The 15,937-nt window shown below is 35.7% G+C and overlaps 1 long non-coding RNA gene across 3 annotated transcripts in view; it reads left to right on the top strand.

The window, feature by feature from the left end:
* The first annotated feature begins 4,235 nt into the window (after positions 1–4,235).
* The window catches only part of LOC140629565 (uncharacterized), a 34,414-nt gene continuing 22,712 nt past the window's right edge, over positions 4,236–15,937 (top strand). For all 3 annotated transcript variants that reach the window (XR_012027418.1, XR_012027419.1, XR_012027420.1), the window contains exons 1-2: positions 4,236–4,970; positions 7,854–7,995. This is a non-coding gene — a long non-coding RNA (uncharacterized lncRNA). The remainder of the gene's footprint in view (positions 4,971–7,853; positions 7,996–15,937) is intronic.

The raw sequence follows: 15,937 nt of genomic DNA, 5'->3' as shown, positions 1-15,937 counted from the left end.
AGAATAATTCTCAGACTGAAATATATAACATAAATGTGGATATTAAACATAACAGTGAACAAAGAGGGTAACGTTACCACTCATTTTGGAAAAGACTAGTTTCAAAAAAAAAAAAAAAAAAGACTAGTTCCCATGGCAATAGCAACTCCTGGCATATTCTTCTGTGCTTACCCTCAAGGCTTGTTTCTTTTCTTTCTTTCTTTCTTTCTTTCTTTCTTTCTTTCTTTCTTTCTTTCTTTCTTTCTTTTTCTTTTTTAAGATTTTATTTATTTATTGATGAGAGGCACAAAGAGAGAGGCAGAGACACAGGCAGAGGGAGAAGCAGCCTCCCTGCAGGGAGCCCGATGCAGGACTCGATCCCAATACTCCAGGATCATGCCCTGGGCCAAAGGCAGACGCTCAACCGCTGAGCCACCCAGGTACCCCTCAAGGCTTGTTTCTAAATCCCCTAGCCAAAAAAATAAAAAAAATAAAAAAAAAATAAATCCCCTAGCCTTTTAACACTGTATTCAGGTATGTATGTATTTCATCTATGTCTGCATGTAAATAAATATTGTTTAATTGTGCTTTTTTTTTAATCCTTATAAAAATTGTATTGCATGGTAGGGGGTCTTTTGATACTGTTTTTTGCATTAAATGCAATGCATGGGATTCATCCAGGTTGATGTCTGCAGTTAGAGTTCCTTCTATTATTTATTTTTTTTTTGGTCCTCTGCTATTGCAGACAACGTGGTTATGTAAACATGTTCATGCATGCCTACGGTACAGATGTGCAAATTTCCCCATGACCTGTTATCTGTGCATTTTACACGAACATAAAAAAAAATAGTTTCCAAATTGTCTGTGCCAATATACACTCTTACCCAGTAGTGTATGAATTCTAATAGTCTTACATCTTTACAGATACTTTATATTGCCGCCTTTTTAATATTGTCAATGTAATTAAGGTAAAGTGTTTATATTATTGGAGTCTTAATTTACATTCCTCTTATTACTTATGAGGTTGAACATCTTTTCATAGTTTAATTGCCCAGTTGTGTTTTCATTCAGTGAAATGCCTATTCATTTTTTTCACCTACATTCAGATTGGGTTAGGAGTTTTTTGCATTATCATGGGTACCAATCTTGTCAACTATGTGTGTGACAAATACCTTCTCTAGCTTCATAAGAATGGCTTCTTTCTTTCTTTTTTCTTTTTAATGAACAAGAGGCCTCAAATAGGATACTTTTTCTACGTCTTACTTGTGAATTGTTTCCAGACACCAAGGTCACAGAAATAATCTTCTATGCAGTCTCCTAAGAATGTAAAATATTAATCTTTCTCTTTTAAGAATTTGATTCACCATGAATTGATGCTTGCATGTGCTCTAAAGAAGAGATTTTAATTTTTTCCATACATATAGTCACTTGTCTAATTGCTACTTATCGAAGAGCCCATCCTTTACAAACTAATCTGCAAAACCATCTCTAGCAAATATTACATTTCCCTATATATGTAGTAAATTTGTTCAATTTGTTCTCCTAGAGATTGGAGACTCTAAATGGATGGGCTTTGCTTACCCAAGCCTTTTAATGCAATATTGGATACGTAAAGAGCACTTAGCTGTAATTTGGGGAAGGGATAATGGGTAAAGAGTTCAATGGCTCTGCTTAAGAAATTAGAGGCATTCAGTGTTGGAGGATGGCAACTTGAAAAGATAGCAACATTGACTTGGGTTGAAAGCCAGTCCCAAGAAAATGGAGAGATAGGGCCAAGAGAAAATTCCTCTGGAGGCAAGACTGATTGATTTTTATAGAATAGTGGTGTATAATATTCAATTCCAAGTTGCTGTTCAAATGATCTGCTCAGTTTTCAAAGCCTTCAGTAAATGTCAGACGCACATTAATGGCTTGGAATTTGAGTAGTTTCCAGTGAGGAACACAGCAACACAAAGGAAAGGACAGTCACCTTTTTTTTTTTTTTCATTTTTAAAGATGTATTTACTTATTTGAGAGAGAGAGAGAGAGAGACAGAGATGAGGGATGCGGAAGGAGCAAAGGGACAGCATCCTCAGGCAGACTCCCTGTTGCGCATAGAGCCTGATGCCCACCCCTATCCAATGACACTGAGGTCATGATCTGAACTGAAACCAAGAGTTGGATACTTAACCAACTGAGCCACCAAGGCGCCCCTAGGACAATCATTTTAGATGCAAAGATACAGAGTTGGGGTCAAGAATTCAGCAGGATCAGGATATTAGATCAGGAATTGATGAGAGTAATATAAGCCTTCTCTTCCTTGGAAACAGTAGGGGAAGGAAAGGTGACTGCTACAGGATTTTTCCTCCTATGTAGGTCCAGATCATCTTATTGCACTGATAAAGGAAAGGTTATGTTGTTCCCCACAAGCACAATCTTATTGCTCCTGTAGTTCAGAAGCTTCTACATAGAAAGCTTTATGAGCTTTTTATTCATTTCTTTTGCCTTGAACTATATATAATATTAAGCTTGAAACTCCTTAGCACAGTATCCAGAACTGTACAGAATCAGTGCAGGCGGACCTGTGTGGATCATTGCTGACTTCTAGTCACCCCACCTTGGCTGTAAACAGTAGCCACAGTGGAGGACTCAGTCTAACTTTGGCATCTGACATTGTAGGCTAGGACTGAAAACAAGAATATCATAGCATGAGTATAAATATATCAAATTTTAGAGTCATCCATGGGATCATGGCTGATGGAACTATTTCAGGCAAGATAAGCAAGTATACTAGTAAACGAACCAAAAAATCTACCTGTGATACAATGTTCTCTATCTCTCTCCATATTAGAGTTTTTATCAAGAACAAGATAGAAATATATTCAACAGCTGGGATGCATCATTGGAAATTCATCCACAGTATTTTCTGGAGATTAAAGTGTTAGATGAAGTTAATGAAAGGAAAAAATAAATTTGTTGATAAAATCTAATAATATCATTCTATTTAAAAAGCTTCCTAAATTTGCTCCATGGAAACCATCTATACACCAGAAGAAGAAATACAACAAAATTCTAAAGTTTAAATCAAATTTTAGATTATATATTTAATATACTTTTAAACTTATTTCTTTAAAAGTGGTAGGTCAGTTTCTAAAGTCTATATATAATAAATATTAAGACATTAACTATGTATTTCAAAAGACAAATGACAGTTATGACCAAAGGTGAACCCTGTTGTACAACAGGTAAGGAGAGATTATTTAGGACTTTGTGTATATGAAATGTGTGAAGTTAAGAAAAATCATAAATAAATGTATCCAAACATTCTTTAGATTTATTGCAAGGTAACCTTTTTATATTTCATAAAAGTAGGAAATATTGAATGTTGAGTTTAAAATAGCCATCATAACTGATTCACTCATAAATTCCTTAGTAAAGTCTTTCTCAATCCTGGCAGACCAGATGCATTAGTTTTTACTCTGGATTCTCATATTGTTGACCATAGGTCTTATAGAACTCAATAGATCATATTATTTCATAGACATTGGAATAAAGCAGACATTACTACTTATTGAATGAATGAACTACCACAAAACCACTGCTTAAATTAATTGAGAATTAAAAATCTCAATTAAATTTAAAAAAGCACATACATTCTAGTTAGTATGCTCATGATCATTTCTATGTAATGTATAATGTGACGTCATGGACAGAATTGATAGGAGCTCTTAAGGAACAGAAAGGAGAAAGGATGGAACGAGGAAGGAAGGCAAAAAGGAAGGAAAGAAGGAAGAAGGGGAAGGTGGAAGGGAGAGAGAGAAGAGCAGGAGGGATATGAGAAAGAAAATTAAAAAAAAAAAGAAGTGTTTTGGAGAGACAAAATATTAATGGAATGGCTTATTTAAAAATTCATCTGCAAGTTTAATGGGAGGACATATTTCCAAATGAAAATTAACACATTTTAATGAAAGAAATCTTAAATATCACTACCTGTCTTAAGTAGACCATTTTAATTCTTTTATGTATAGTAATAGCAATGCTACATTAATTAAGACAGTAGTATTCTGATTCTGGTAGTCTGCGGATCATACTTTGAGAAACATTGGATTAAAAAACTGTGTTTGAAAAACAAAACAAACAATAGCAACAAAACTGTACATGGCATGAACATTAGGTATGAAATGAAAACATTCTTTCATACTGACTCTACCCAGTGTAATAATGCACTCTCCCATGTTGCTAAGCAGTGACAACATCCCCATTGTTGTCCCCTGGGAGGCATGGAAGGGAATCTGGTCTTTGGAGAACTAAAAGGAGAATAATTTAGCCAGTTACATAGGCCCATCGTATTTTTTCCCTATGATTTAACTAACTTCATCTTTAATACACAGGTTAGAAAACCAGGCTAATTATGAATAAAATGAGAAACACATCTAGACATTTGAACCAGTATCACTACCAAAAGTGGACTTTGTTTTCGTAGGAGGAACCGACTCTAATTCTTAATGGTTAGGATTGATGTTTATACTCAGGAGAAGTATACACTTATACTTGTTAAATTCAGAAGCAAATCTATGGCTCTGAGCATCATTGTTGATCCTGATTATTTAAAAGGACCACGAACCATCTTCATAGTAAATTAGACTGCATAAAAGTTCAGAAAGAGCACAGCGTTAGGAATCAAATTGCCCTGGGGTTGAACAGCTGTTTGCCTTGAGCAAATTATTTAATTTCTCTATCTAGGATTGCTTGTATATGAAACAGGCAATTGAGATATTTCTAACACAGGATAGCTTTAGAGCAAAAAGTGGGATAGTGCATAGATTCTTAAGTCTGTAATAGACTTAAGAATAAATAAATAGTAAATTCTAAGTTAAAACGAGTTTCTTCTACTCCAACATCTTCCACATCCTTTTGTAGTAGATTTTTAACAGAATTGACTGTACTTTTATTTACAAATTTGCCACAATTTTAAAAGGCTGGGCCAGGTTCTTCTTTTCATAGGCAGAGAGGTGAGTATTTTTTGAAAGGCGAACTAGTCCAAATCTTGCCTCAGTCATTTCTGGCCTGGGTGAAGTAGAAGAATGGGATACTGGTTGCTAAGGGGAGAATGTAATAGTTTGCAGTGGTCAGGGAGTGGAGTCTGGAGCAACTCATTTTTCTAGGGAGAGTTATACACATGGTCTTTTACAACTTCAGTTTGTCACCAATGCATAATTCATTATCATGGGATTAAAACAAATGACTCAAATAAGTTATGTCTAGCAGAAAAATCTGTTGCATGAAGCGAATTAAATTACTTATGAAAATTAAGTGTTTACCTTCAAATACCATTATTCCTCTTATTCTCCTTACTATTAACATATGCAAAGAAAGCAAAAGTTAACCATAAAGGGATACTATTTCATGCTTCTGACTTTCATGAAGTATATTCTTTGGTAAACAAAAGATGAAGAGCTTCATTTTATTATCAATATTTGCAAGATTAGGGTCAACTGGGCGCCTGAGTGTTGAGCATCTGCCTTCAGCTCAGGGCATGATCCCAGGATCCAGGATCAAGTCCCACATCAGGCTCCTTGCACGAAGCCTGCTTCTTCCTCTGCCTATGTCTCTGCCTCGCTCTCTCTCTATGTCTCTCATGAATAAATAAATAAAATCTTTAAAAAATATATTTGCCAGAGTAATACTAATTTACCAGAAAAATACAATTCTTTCTTTCTTTCTTTCTTTCTTTCTTTCTTTCTTTCTTTCTTTCTTTCTTTCTTTCTTTCTTTCAGGGAGGGGCGTAGAGGGAGAGAATCCCAAGTAGGTTTCATGCCCAGCCTAGAGCCCTGGAACCCAAGATGGGGCTTGATCTCAGGACCTTGACCTGAGCCAAAATCAAGAGTCAGTTACTTAACCACCCAATTACCCCAATACCATTTTCTTTTAAAACTGTGATCCTTATATTCTAACCTTCAAAATGAAAACTTTTAAATTGAATATAGGAAATGACCAGTCACCACATTCCTTGGGTAAACCATTGATAATGCTCATGTAATCTGTAAAGATCCACACATCTGGTTCAGTTTGAACTACACCTTGATTTTACTTGTAAAGGCCTAAAAAACACCTTGGCAAGAATTTTGTTTCCAATTCTGAGCAACTGAAAATGAATTTCACTTCTCAGCAGAATTTGTACTGTGGACTCAGCAGGAGTATTAACCTTCCATTTTTTAAAAGAAAACAATCAATATCCATAACACATAGGGAGAATGGGTCATTCTCCCATCTGTTCGGGCATTTTACATGAGAAATAACATCAGGGCTCAGATAAAGAAAAACTTGTACCCATTTCTACCTTTCTACCCCTTCTACCCTTTGTCAATGGCCAGATTTATGGGACCTCCAGATTCCATTAAACACTCAAAGCAGGAGAGAATGGTGAGAAAACATCTCTTCTAAGTTTTACTTTGGTTTCTATTTATTTCTATAATTGTGGAAGATACTCTTTTGAATGATCAACTATATTTTCAAAGCAAAGATAAGATGCCAGCTACCCCGGTATCAGTGAACATTTTTTTAAAGATTTTATTTATTTATTCATGAGAGACTTACAGAGAGAGAGGCAGAGACATAGGTAGAGGGAGAAGCAGGCTTCTTGCAAGGAGCCTGATGTGGGACTTGCTGAGCCGAAGACAGATGCTTAACCCCTGAGCCACTCAGGCATCCCACGTCAGAGAACATTTTTAAACTTTGGAAAATGTTGGTGGACTTGAAGGAATGAATTAGTCTGAAAATAGAGTTTAATGAATAGATTAAATTATATAAATTATTTTCAAACTTCAGGATTTTAAAGATTTTAAAGATTTTATGTGTACACATGCCATAAAAGTTATTTTGTGTCTTCATTTGACTGTACATTTGGTTAAAATCCAATCCTCCGGTAAAATAATATTCTAAGATTATCTATCTATCTATCTATCTATCTATCTATCTATCTATCTATGTAAATGCATATATGCCAAATATATATATATGAGGTGCACACACACATATATACTATATATTATACATAATTGGATTTAGCCTTAAAAGTTAATATATACATATTCTATATATAATGTAAAGTTAGGTTTTTGCTTCCAAATTGAAAAAAAATACTACTTTAGAATATATATGTGCACACCTACACATATACATGTATACACACACACACACATATAAGTACACGAAGTTAGTAAGTCAATGTGATTATAGTATTCTCTGAGAATGATTGAATTGTAAATACAATCATTTTCTCTTGGTGTATTTACTTAAAATCTGAAGTTCTTGAGAGTTTAAATAGAAATACAAAGTCATTTTATTCTACCCTCTCTAAGGAGTCAATTTAGGTACAGCAAGTACAAATGCCCTATTATTGCAAGTAGTGCATTTAAGTGGAGCTTTGGTAAAAATGTTGGGAGGGTGGGAGGAGAGAAGACACTCAGTGAGCCTCCCACTCTGTGGAGTCTGTCTGCCTGAGTTCATATTCCAGTTCTGGCCCTCACCACTGTGTGACTGGGCAAGTCACTTAAAACTCTGGCTCCAAAATCCCATCAGAAAACTTGAGTAATAATCCTCCAAATTGTGGAAGTCAGTATATAGCATTTACTTAATGCATGAATTATAATGGCATTTTTAAAAAAATGAAAATAAACGAATAGTGTGAAGATGACACAGATGATCTGCATTGTTAACTACAATGGTTACCCAGCAAGGAAGCCTAATAAGGTTTGGGCTTCTATTTCTATGCCCTTCCACCTCACCAAGGCAGGTTAAACCAGGTGGCCTGGTGAACTCTAGTACAAGGGGCTGGAGACCTCAATGTAAACTCTGCTGTTGATTCCCTCTTTCTGGTTGGCTTTTCTCTCTAGGAACTTGTCCTTCAGATGGCTGCTATGGTAAGAGAGGCACCTGGTAACCTACTGCTCTTCAGGATACACTTTCCTCCTGTTTCCTCTCTTCCTGTCCCCTTCAGAACTGTCCTTTTCCTTCAGAAGGACAGTGGGCACCAAGGTGGGTGAAGGCGGAAAGAAGTTAGCATGACCCCTTTTGCTAGAGTCAGTTTTTAGCATAAGAAAAGGAGCTTATGCACTTCACACATGGTCTAGCTTGGTTTACCTAGGAAATCATTGCCCATCAGAGTTTAAGGCCAAAGCAAGTTCTTACTAGTGTATATATATATATATGTATTAGGATTATATATATATATATATAAAATCCAGGCTTCACTTAGCCTCTGGATACAAACAATATTAATATTAGTATTCAATATCCGAACACTGCTTCCTCAGTAAAGACCCACAAGACTTTAGCCCCAACATAAAGCCACACTCCAAGCAGTGTCTCCCATAGTACCTGGTACAAACCTACCCTCTCCCTGGTTCAGTGCAATTTTGCAGGTTGCTTCCTGCACCATTTGAGTGAAGCATTCCTCTGACGCTGCTGCCCTCCAGGAAAATGCTGTTTCCTGCTGCAACAGCTCTGCAGACTTAGCTGAAATGTGCCATTGTGTTTTATGTACTTTGTAAACTTGGGTATCCTGGACCCAAAATGAAAGTGGTCCTGTCCAGTGTTTCACAAGGCTTTGCTCACAAATGGCCTGAACAGCAGGCACAAAATGGTCACATTCATAACAAACTCAGGAGATGACCAGAATGTTAATCATTAAACATTATCAGTAGGTATCTCTGGATGAAGAGATTTCAGGAATTCCTTTCTTTCTTTTTTTTTTTTTTTTACTTTATACTTAATTTCATTGTTTGGAATATTGTTTCTAATTAGCTTATATCAGTTTTATAATCAGGAAGAAAATATAGCTCTATTCATTGAATAGAGCTGCTCCCTCCCCATTTTTTCTGGGGGAGAGTCAAGTGCTCTTACAAGCCAATTAGAGAAGAGAGGCTTTTCTGCCTTGATTTTATCACCTCCACCTCAGGAACTCGTGTGCAACCCTTCTCCCTTCTTTAGAAAAACAAAAATCCCTAAATGAATCAGGACTGAAAATACACTGAATGCTAGCTAGTATATACTAGCTGAACATAATGTTTATTTGGCAAAGTCCAAAGACAAAATTGAATTGCACACAAGTAGCACTAATTTTAAACTAGGTCTCTGACCTCAGATACATTCATTCAGTCACCTTGTTGCAGAGCTCAATTCCACGAGTGTAATTTCAGTTCATTATTATGGTCTTACTGGACTTCAATCATATAACTGACTGGCTAATTATTTCTAGTTTGGAGTCAACCATAAACTTGGTATGCAGTCTATGTTTCCTTAAATGCTGTCAGGAAAAATGTGGATCAGATGAAGTCTCTGAGTTCAATGACCCATTAATAATGAACTTACTAATTGGGTTGTTCAAGCAGATACAAATCCTCTTATCTTTACTATTACCCTGTATAATTTTTTTTTCATTTATCTATGATGGAAGATTATGAAAACTATCCTAACCACCTTGCTGAATTTATGTTAAATGAACCATTCTAGCAAGCTCTGAGACAAAGGAAAATTAATTTCATTTCTCATAATTTTTGTTCTGAGGATACTAGCTAACCATTATTGGTTACTGTTTTATTTTCTAAGTGTTCTAAAGAATCTGTTCAAGAGTTTAATCAAGAATATCTACAGAGATCAGAAACTGTCTAGTGTTTTTGACATAAACTTAAAGTTTTTTTATATTTTGAAATAAATAATTTCAAAAAATTGAAACTTATTCGAAATCACAAACCTATTTGCCTAGCTTCACTCTCCTGATATCTCTTCGTTCATATGATTTATAAAAAATAAATATTTATTAAAGCAATCATAATCACAACGTAGGTTGAAATACCTGAGTATTTGGACTTGGAGACTTGAATTTATTTTGAACATTAAGGAGAGATTATAAAGGAGACATCCATCTATCTATCTATTGCTTCAAGTTTCATTCAATCTTGTTCATTACATAATTTTTATTTAAAGATGATTCTTTTGGAATGAGTGTGCCCCTAATCTTTTCAGACCCTGATGCAAGATTACAGTTGAAGGTCTAAAATACCACACATGACTCAGCACCTAGGTGTAAAACGGAGCTGACACATTGTTAAAGTACTATACTAATCCTGCTACCTTCACAAATACACCTTTAAAACATTATCCTGAAAAACCAATTTGCAATTTAAACCAATTTAGCAATTTAGAATTGCCAGACCTCTCAGAGTTGTATGCCTTCTTCCCACGTTCAGATCTCTCTACACCAGACAGCTGGCACTAAACACCTCAATCCATACATGAGAGATCTGTCCACACTTTCTCCCACTGCAAGCAGTCATTCCAGGGAAACTGAACCCAGGGAAGAGGGCTGAACAAGTCCTCAATTGCTTGGGACCATTTTAGAAATTTTGGAGCGTGAGTAGAAGAGAGGGCATGGCTTCTGTCTATGGGGTCACATGGAATCCTGGCTCAGTGCAGAGAGGCCTCTCTTGTCCGGGTCTACAGACCATACCATCTTTGCAGTTGAAGAATGCATCTTCTCTTTGGTATATATTAATTTGGATCTTTGATTCTTTTATTGTGGTTGATGATTTTCCCCAAAACCTAGCTGGAAAGATCTTTCCTTTAGAATTGTACCTAATGCTTATTCTGGGCTTTTTTCCTTGAACATTCTTTTTCTTTCTTTCTTTCTTTCTTTCTTTCTTTCTTTCTTTCTTTCTTTCTTTCTTTTTTGTTTTTTCTTAAACATTTATTTACTTATTTGAGAGAGAGAGAGAGGACCTGAACAGGAGAGGGGCAGAGGGAAAGAATCTCAAGCAGACTCCCTGTTGAGTTCAGAGCCTGACCTGGGGCTCAATCTCACTACACTGAGATCACAACCTGAGCCAAAACCAAAAGTTAGATGCTTAACAGACTGAGTCACCCAGGTACTCCTGCCTTGAAGATTCTTTTTTTTTTTTTTTTGCCTTGAAGATTCTTATAGATTTGAGAACCTCTTCTGCATTCACCCATCATTGTATATTTATATTTCAATATTTATATATGATTTCCCTCCTATCACCACACACACAGATAGACACAACTACCATATACTGTTTTTCAGAATACTTGGTGCACAGTAGATTAATATTCAAGCATCTGGCTTCTAATCCTCGACCTACTAGTCACCAGCCATATCATTGCAGGATCTCTGGATACATTTATTGTTTGATATTCAAAAAAAAAAAGTAATGATAATTGCCATGCTATCTTCACAAGTTTGTTTTAAGGATAAAATAAAAAATATATGGGAAAGTAATCTTTGAAAACCACAAAATGTCACATAAATGAATGGAATTGTGGCTACTACTACAAACTCGTCTCAGTAATTATGAAGTATTGCTCTTCAATACCACTCACTCACTCCACATTCACCTAATATTGAAGGTGAATAATTTGAAGGTGAATATTGAATAATTTGTCATTTTATTGCAAAACTGACCTGTGTTTATTCTTAGAATGTATGGATACTGTTAACTATTATCAACAGAAATATTGAGCTAACAGTAAGTTCTCTTCTTTATTGGCTCATTTATTAATATGCCATACAAATTAAAATAAAACAGATGCACATAAAACAAAAATTCACATATAAAAGAACAGAAAAGGACAGACATATATTTATGAATGAGGAACCCCCACTGTGTCATCTCCATAGCATAGGTCTCTAGGATTCTACTCTGATTTCTCTTTTGCTGTATTTATCATTACTATTTATACTAAGTAATTATTTAAGCTGGTTTTAATTTCTCTACTCATATTTGTAGCTACTAGTTTGGCAAAAATTTTCTAAGTGTCCAAGGTGGTTTTGGTTATGGATTTCCTAACAGTACTTAACTTTTACTATGCCTGAAGGACTAGTGAAGTTAGTCCAGGAAAGTTTTCTCAGTTCCTTCTTGTATTGGGTGACCTATATTTATGAATGAGGAGCCTCCACTGTGTCATCTCCATAGCAACAGGGCAAAATATCTTTATCTTCTCATTTCATTCATGAGTCTTCTGTCCTTACCAGGAATAAATCATGCTATCTCAGGCACAGAGTTCATGTGATGCTCTTAACTGAGGCTGATCTAAAAATGTATTAAAGGAATTAATAATACTCAGTGTTTACATAATCGCTTAATTCAGGTGTCAGTTTTGCTATGACCCATTACTGTCTGGGACTAATAGGACTATTTTGCTAAGAAATCACCCACACTATCCTCTTTATGTCACAAAGTTTCCACAAAAGGTTAACAATACTTTACGAAAAGGTGCCTAGATTAAGAGCTAATTTAACATGTTAAAATAAAAGACAGAAAGGCAAAAATTGGATGAGACTTCATTTTAAATCACTATTAACTTTCTTGGTCAGTTTAACAATGCTAGAAGAAACAAACCTATTATAAAGTTCTTGAAATCTGAGGTATTTGAACTCTTAACCCAATCAAACATTAGACAAGAGATATTAAAATTGTAATAACATGGATGGACCTAGAGGGTATTATGCTAACTGAAATAAGTCAGAGAAAGACAGATGCCATACAATTTCACTTATATGTGGAATCTATAAAACAAAAGAACAAACAGCAGAAACAGGCCTATACATACAGGGAACAAACTGATGGTTGCCGGACAGGAGGAGGTGGAGATGGGCAAAATGGGTGAAGGGGAGTGGGAGATACAGGCTTCGAGTTATGGAATGAGTAAGCCATAACAATGAAAGGTACAGCACAGGGAATACAGTCAATGGTAATGTAGTAGTGTTGTATACGGTGACAGATGGTAGCTATGCTTATGGCGAGCACAGCTAACATACAGACTTATCAAATCACCACGCTGCACACCTGAAACTAATGTAACACTGTGTGTCAACTATATTTCAATTAAAAACAAAACCAAAAACAAAACCTCCAAAACAGACAAGAGATTTTTTTTTAAAGATTTCATCTATTTGTTCATGAGAGACACAGAGAGAGAGAAGCAGAGACACGGGCAGAGGGAGAAGCAGGCTCCATGCTGGGAGCCTGATGTGGAACTCAATCCTGGGACTCCAGGACCACGCCCTGAGCCAAAGGCAGCGCCAAACCACTGAGCCACCCAGGCTGCCCACAAGAGATCTTTATATGGATCCAAATAAACTTGTATAGAAGTGGTTATAGAAAATTTAATTAATTATCACTAACTCAGAATATGATAGCAGTGCTTCCTATTTACCCTGTTCCCATAGGATTTTTGTTGTCCATGATAATAGGTATAAAAAGAAGCAGAACAAATGGGACACTTGGGATGCCATGGAGGGAAGTCATCTCTGTCCCCCAAATTCTATAAAACACTCTTGCTAGATGCCTGCCTAAGCTGTGGACTTGGATCAAAAATGAATATGGGATCCACTGGCTATACTGCAGGTCATTTTCTGAGCAGATAGAGGTTGAAGAGTCATTTTATGTAAAGCATTTCACTAAGAACACCCTTAAGGAAATGCTCAGGGTTAAGTGTTTCTCTTTGCCCACTTTTATCTTTAAAGAAAAATGTATCCTTTGTGCTCTGTTTTAATTTTTCCCACTTCTAAGGCAGAGCAGAATTTGGAGTACTCCTACTTTTCACAAACACTGAATTGGATTTTTGATCCTTAGAAGATGTGAGCATTTATGTAGGAAATTAGGTGCAGAGAAGACTAGTGTTTGATTTGATGAAGAGCTAAAAAAGGGTAAAAGTTAAGCTTTTGGTATAATCATGTTGAATATACGTTCCTGATAGTTTTTAATTACACAATGTATTTTTGCCTGAATAATTTCCAGTTGGAATTGTCTTATGGATGTGATACTGCTAACTAAACCTTACCAGCTTTTGATAGTATATGCTTTGGACAAGATTAGTAAAATACCGCCTTATAGATAAAAGGTTTATTACCCTGGGGTGCCCGGGTGGCTCAGTTGGTTAAATATCTGTTTCTTGGTTTCTGCTTAGGTCATGACTCACAGTTGTGGGATCGAGCCCCACATCAGGCTCTGCCCTGGGTGTGGAGCTTGCTTGTGATTCTCTTCTTCCCCCACCCTCTCTCTCTCTCTCAAAGAAAAGGCTTATTACCCTTATAACATTTTTTTAAGGTGCCCAAGAGAATATCTGAATTGTTTAATGTAGTTTTATACATGGCTCCCAAATGAAGATACCTCATAATTTCACATACACACACACACACCATTTTAGAGCATTGATGAAATATTATGTTAATCATTCATACACTAGGAATTGAAAATTAATTGTGCATTTTAAATATATATTGCCAAACTAGATTGGCATCCAAATGAGTGCTTAGATCATTGGTCTTATAAGAACCCATTCCTCTGGTGAATGGGTTAAACCGGTGCTGTCAGATTGAATAGAATTAGCCTTGCTGATATGCAAAGAATTGCTCTGTCAGGAAATGTCACTGTCATTGAGTGCTGTTCCTTGCCTGCATTGAATTTTCTGTCTGGCTCAGAAAATTTTAATAACAGGTTGGAATTCACATGTAAAATTTTAACCAATTTTCATAAAAATACCTTATTTCATTTTCATTTTGCTCATATAATTTTTGGTTGTCATAAAATAGGATACTAAACACATCTTATTTCCTTAACTTTCATTGCCTTTTGTCCTTTGAAGATAGACACTTATGGTTTATTTTTTCCCTTAGTACTTCTCAAATTTTAATGTAAGTTTAAATTTCATTGAAAAGAAGAGAGAGAGAGAGAGAGAGAGAGAGAGAGAGCAGTGAGATGCAAAAAGCTAAGGAAAAACATGTGAGCAAATTTACCTCCTCCACGTTTTGAAGGGGACTTTTTGAATCTTAGGTGTTCCAAGGACATAAAATCAGTGCTCGAATTTCAAATATTTCTTTTAATCAATAAAAATCTTGGTTTAAATCCTGCTATTAATCAGGGCCAATGCAGTTAAGAGAGCCAGGATGCTTTCATTACACAACTTACTTGAATATAAATTCTGGAATCTGTCTCTAGTGTATTAAAAATCCTTGGTAGGAAACTCAAAGTCTTGAGGGCAGAGTTTTATTTTAATCTTTTTAAAAAGGATTTTATTTATTTATTCATGAGCGATACAGAGAGAGAGGCAGAGACATAGGCAGAGGGAAAAGCAGACTCCATGCAGGGAGCCCGATGTGGGACTTTCCCTGAGTCAAAGACAGGCGCTCAACTGCTGAGCCACCCAGGCATCCCTGTTTTAATCTTCTTAAGTTGCAGTATATCATTTTGGGAAAAAAAAAAAGAGATATGATGTAGGATTTAAAAAAAAATCAGTTCTATAGAGTAGAAAAAGAGGACATTTCCTCTATTCGGCTCGTGATGCCAAAATTAAGGACTCCTAATAAGCAACAATGTAAGATAAACAAGGTTTTATCAAGACCCTCAGCCAATGAGACCCTAACAAATCTGACAAAAAGCATATAGTCAGAATTGAAATTCAAATTGTAAAATATTGACCGATACAAACAGAAAGGGGCGGTTGCTGATAGTTGGTTGTTCAAGAAGGAATCAGTATTATTTGTAGTGTTATATGCTTATAAAGTAATGCAAAAGAATGGATAACAAATAAAGGGTCTTGAAATATTACAGAAGAAGAGAAATTTATTTATTTATTTATTTATTTATTTATTTATTTATTTATTTATTTTTTAGAAGAGAAATTTAATGCAAGGTTTCACTGAGACTTAGAGGGATATGATTGAACGGAATACAGCAACAGGAAGGTATCTTGTTCAAAGGAAAGTGTTCTAATTGATAGGAGATATGAAGAAATGTCCAAGACTATGAGGTTACAGCTGGGAATATAGAAGTGACATCACTGTAGGGACAAAGAATTGAATATTTTAAAAAATTTTAGAAGGCAATTTGTCCAACTGTATTTCAAATCTTTCATACTACAGAGGGTAGACTAAACCGCAGAGAAATTCAAGCTTTCCTCT

The sequence above is a fragment of the Canis lupus genome (genome assembly GCF_048164855.1).
Source record: "Canis lupus baileyi chromosome 16 unlocalized genomic scaffold, mCanLup2.hap1 SUPER_16_unloc_3, whole genome shotgun sequence".
Classification (NCBI taxonomy): Eukaryota; Metazoa; Chordata; class Mammalia; order Carnivora; family Canidae; genus Canis; species Canis lupus.
This window is presented reverse-complemented; position numbering and strand designations above follow the sequence as displayed.